Consider the following 6000-nt stretch of genomic DNA (forward strand, 5'->3'; position numbering starts at 1 on the left):
ATGCTAGAGATAGTATGGATGATGGGCTAGTCATTAATTAGTTCCTAATTCAGACATTTGACATTGACACACAGGTAAAATATAATTATAACAAACTAATTTCATTGCATTTTGTATATATAATGAATGACTAATTAATTAGCATATATTGAGATTGTTCAAAATTTAGGGTAAGAGTGTTGCTAGCCCTAGCAGAGATCCTTGACCTCATTTTTTGTCCCGTCAATGAGTCTAGAGGTATGTATTGATTTAATCATTTAAATTAATACATATATTTATTAAGTAATCATATGAATGCTTAAGAAAAAAATTTTATGCATGTGCATCAGTTCTCTATAGGACCATCGACATTCACTAGGGACTCTGAGCATAGGTGTGATACGAGCTTCCTAGAGGTGCATTTGTTTCATGTTAATTTAATTCATTTGATTTCTTTTTTTCATGTTTCATGTTACATGTAACTTGTATTTTATGACATGCAGCTCTTGACATCTAAGACTCCTCGTCATCTTCGCAAATCCATTGATCATGGTGTTGCTATAGTGATGGCTAGTTTAGATCCATTGACTAAGGTATGAAAGAATTTTCTTGGTTTTAGTTGTTGTTTACAATAGTTAGTATCAAAATTTCCAATGTTATTTATAAGTGATTATATTGATTGAATTTTTGTAAGGCCTTGTTACACCCGATCATCTACGAGCCTTTGAGGTGGATGTACAGAGTGACTATTTGATGGCAGTAAGAAAATAATTAATTTTGTGTATTCATATATTTTATTTCAATGTATAATAATTATTGATTCATATCTACTTTTTTTTTGTATCAGCTCGAGTTAGAGAAGAGCCTAAACAAGAGGATGAGTGAGTGTGTGAGGAAGACCCCATCATCCCCATCATCTCCCTCCACACGACGATTGAAGACCTCTAGGAATTTTTTTCCTTCCCCTTGTGGGAAGGAGAATATATAGTTGATAGACACACATGTATAGGCATTAGTGGCCATATATGTTGAATTTTATGTCAGTGGACATATTCGATATACATTTGATGTATATATGACATTTTATATTTGATGTATGACATATTTGGTGCATGACATTATTAGACTTATGACATTATTGGTTAATATATGATATGTTTGTTCATGTATGACATTATTGGTTATCATAATATATTATGTGTTTGTTAATGTATGACATTATTGGTTATTATTTTATATTATATGTTTGTTCATGTATGACATTATTGGTTATCATAATATACTATATGTTCAATCATGTATGACATTATTGGTTATCATAATATATTATATGTTCATTCATGTATGACATTATTGGTTATCATAATATATTATCGAGGTTGCATGGGTACTTGTACCCACACCCATGGTACTCGTACCCATGTACCCAAGTATTTAGTACACTTATCCCTAGTATTGGGTACTCGGTGGAGAGCATCATAACTAAGGACCTTGATTGAGATTTTTGGTTTTTTTTATTTTTATTTTTTTAGTTTTTTGTTTGTGTATCAACTCATTGGTTGTCAAGCTTAATTCAATACCTTATCAGTTAAAAAATTTGATAGAATATTGATTAATAATAAACTTTATCACTATTCAAGAATAAGTTTATCATTTCCAATATTTCATCATCATATGATTTATGATCTTGTTTATGTTTAAAGTTTTCCTTCTTTGTTATTTGTTTATGAAGCTTAATTCAATACCTAATCAATTTGAAACTTTGATACAATATTGATCAACAATAAACTTTATCACTGTTAAAGCCAAAAATATATCATCTGCAATATGTCATTGTTATATGATTTATGATCTTCTTGTTCATGTTTAAAGTCTTCCTTCTATGTTATGGATTTAAACATTTATCATAAATTATTATTACAAACATATAACAAATCTAAAACTGAAAACAATACATTACATGTGCAAACTTTATCATTGTTATTGATTTGAAAAATCATTGTCATGACTCTAAATTCAATTTTTCTATAAATATAAAAGTACAATTAGACATAAAGTTTTACATACATAAGTACCCCCATCCCCTATTATAAAAAGTAGCTGTACATGTACACATACCGGTACCCTAAGTACCCCAAGTACCCCCATCCCTATGCAACCTTGTATCTTATATGTTTGTTCATGTATGACATTATTGGTTATCATTATATATATATATATATATATATTATTGTTTATCTTTTAAGTACATTTTATGTATTTCATTTTAATGTAAATTGCATCCAAAATGATGCAGAGTGCTCACACCAAAGCTAGTGGATTGCCAACAAGAACACTTTTAAGGAAAACTACCTTTCCCACCTTTGTAAGTGTCTTCAAAGACTCTTTCTAACTTGGTTACAATATTGAACAAACTTCTACCCAACACCAAAAATCTACTTGATCACTTTCCCTATTCAAGACTTGGGAAGCAATAAGTGAAAAATGAACGAATTTGAGAAATGGATCATAATCAACTTCTTGCTTCAAACTAGCATTTTAGCCACTTCAAGGAACACCTAATAACTATCTCACAAACTTCAGCCTATCATCTATTCCATCCTTCCAAGATATTCTTCAACATCTTATAAGTGAAAACAATCTTCCAACATCCCATGTCTACATTTTCTTTGCAACACTGTGTAATTTGCTGATTTTTGGACAACTCTTTATAAAAGAAAGTGGTTATGTTTCAAACCCATGAAATGATTATTAAGACAACCAATAAGATCATTAACATCTTCCACTAACTCCATTCAGTGATAACATGCAACTATATAAGGTGTAATGACTCTCAAAACACTTATTGAGTCAACTTATTAACAAAACAAAAAAAAAAGGAAAATCGTTAAGACTAAGGCAATTTGGGTTTATAGGTGACCTAAAGCTCCTTGACCTTACAAACAAGGATTACCTTATTACCATAAAAAATCATGTTCAAGATGATGTGTATGATCACCCCTTTACCTTCCATCACGAGTCTCCATCATTGGATGAGATGACATATCTAGTTGCTACACTCAAAGATCGCTACGCTATGGAATTTAGTGACTCTTAGGGATGATTTGGTTTTGCATTCCCAAGAATATTTGAGTGCTCAACGAGATGGGAGGATCTTGGGGCTAGTATTTACCTAGCCAACTCGAGTTAACAGAACAAATAGTTCAATCCCATGATGAAAAGTGAGAGAGATTTGATGGTTGGCAACTTTGTACTGGCCAACACTACAAGTTTCAACATCATCCAAGATGGCATCACAAAATCAAACAAGAGTAAGATCACCAAAAAGAGAGAGAGGTTATTGTAGGTCTCTGTAACATGGTCCTATAGCACCTAGATTCACATCCATACCTTGAATGAGCTTCGAGATATGTCTCGTCAAAGATCATTGCCCTATGACATTTAGTAACTCTTAGGGACGATTCAATTTGGCATGCCTAAAAATGTTCAAGTTCTCAATAGGATAGGAGGAGCTTGGGACTAGTGTTTACCCAGCTACTTGAAGCTAATAGAATAGATAGTTCAATCCCACAATGAATGGTGAGGGAGATTTAGTAGTTCACAACTTTTTACTGGCCAACACTACAAGTTTTAGCATCACCCGAGTTGGCATTGCAAAAGAAAAATATATTAAGATCTCAAAAAAGTGAGAGTGGTTATTGTAGGTCTCTGCAAAATGGTCTTATAGCACCTAGAATTGCATCCATACCTCACACGAGCTCCAACATATGCCCTATCAAAGATCATTGCCCTATGGCATTTAGCGACTCTTAGGGACGATTTAGTTCGGCATGCCCGAGAACATTTTTGTGCTCAATGAGATGGGACAAGCTTGGAGCAAGGGTTTACCCAGCCACCCAGAGCTAATGGAATAGATAGTTTGATCACATGACAATTGGTGAGGGCAATTCGACAGTTGGCAACTTTGTACTGGCCAACACTACAAGTTTCACTATTACCTGAGATGGCATCACAAAATTAAAATAGAGTAAGATCTCAATAAAGTGAGAGAGGTTATTGTAGGTCTTTGAAAAATAGTCCTATAGCACCTAGAATCACATCCATACCTCACAAAGCTCCAAGATATGCCCCGTCAAAGATCGTTTCCCTATGATATTTAATGACTCTCAAGGATGTTTTAGTTCGGCATGCCTGAGAATGTTTGAGCTCTCAATGAGATGGGACAAGCTTGGGGCCAAGGTTTACTCTACCACATAGAGCTAACAAAATAGATAGTTCAATCTCATGATGAACGGTGAGGAAGATTTGGCAGTTGGCAACTTTGTACTAGCCAACACTACGAGTTTAGGCATCACCCAAGATGGCATCACAAAATCAAAATGGAGTAAGATCTCCAAAAAGTGAGAGATTTTATTGTAAGGCTCCACAACATGGTCCTATAGTACCTAGAATCGCATCCATACCTTTTACGAGCTCGGAGATATGCCCTGTCAAAGATCATTGCCCTATGACATTTAGTGACTCTTAGGGACATTTTGGTTCGACATGCCCAAGAATGTTTGAGCACTCAACGGGATGGGACAAGCTTGGGGCTAGGGTTTGCCCATCCACCAAGAGCTAACATAATAGATAGTTTCTTTCCATGATGAACGGTGAGGGAGATTTGGTAGTTGGCAACTTTGTACTAGCCAACGATATGAGTTTCAACATCACTCGAGATGGCATTGCAAAAACAAAACAAAGTAAGATCTCCAAAAAGTGAGAGAGGTTATTGTAGGTCTCCACAACATGGTCTTATAACACCTAGAATCACATCCATACCTCACACAAGCTCTGAGATATGCCCCATCAAAGATCGCTACCCTATGGCATTTAGTGACTCTTAGGGATGTTTCAGTTCAGTGTGCTCGAGAATGTTCAAGTGCTCAATAGGATGGGATGAGCTTGGAGCTAGGGTTTACCTGGCCACTCAGAGCTAGTAGAATAGATACTTTGATCCCATGATGAATGGTGAGGGAGATTTGGTAGTTGGAAACTTTGTACTAGCGAACACTATGAGTTTTAGCATAACCCAAGATGGCATTGCAAAATTAAAATAGAGTAAGATCACCAAAAAGTTAGAGAGGTTATTGTAGGTCTTCACAACATGGTCCTATAGCACCTAGAATTGCATACATACCTCACACAAGCTTTGAGTAATGCCCCATCAAAGATTTCTACCCTATGGCATTTAGTGACTCTTAGGGACATTTCAATTTGGCATGCCCGAGAATGTTCAAGTACTCAATGGGATGGGACAAGCTTGGGGCTAGGGTTTACCTAGGCACGCAGAGCTAACAAAATAGATAGTTTGATCCCACAATGAATGGTGAGGGAGATTTGGTAGTTGGTAACTTTGTATTGGCCAACACTACAAGTTTCAACATCACCCGAGATGGCGTCGCAAAATCAAAATGGAGTAAGATCTCCAAAAAGTGAGAGATGTTGTTGTAAGTTTCTATAACACAATCCTATAGCACCTTCAATCACATTCATACCTTGCACAAGCTCTAGGATATGCCCTATCAAAGATTTTTTCCCTATGGCATTTAGTAACTCTTAGGGACATTTCAATTTAGTGTGCCCGAGAACGTTCAAGTGCTCAATAGGATGGGATGAGCTTGGGGATAGGGTTTGTCCAGCTACCTAGAGCTATCATAATAGATAGTTTGATCCCACAATGAATAGTGAGGGAGATTTGGTAGTTGACAACTTTGTACAAGCCAACACTACGAGTTTTAGCATCACCTAAGATGGCATCACAAAATCAAAACAGAGTACGATCTCCAAAAAGAGAGAGAGGTTATTGTAGGTCTTTGTAACATGATCTTATAGCACCTAGAATTGCATCCATACCTTGCATGAGCTCTAATATATGCCTCATCAAAGATCACTACCCTATGGCATTTAGTGACTCTTAGGGATGTTTCGGTTTGATGTGCCTGAGAATGTTTGAGAGCTCAACGGGATGGGACAAGCTTG

The sequence above is a fragment of the Cupressus sempervirens genome, chromosome 5 (assembly GCF_028749045.1).
Source record: "Cupressus sempervirens isolate cs-2001-9-10 chromosome 5, ASM2874904v1, whole genome shotgun sequence".
In the NCBI taxonomy this organism is placed as follows: domain Eukaryota; kingdom Viridiplantae; phylum Streptophyta; class Pinopsida; order Cupressales; family Cupressaceae; genus Cupressus; species Cupressus sempervirens.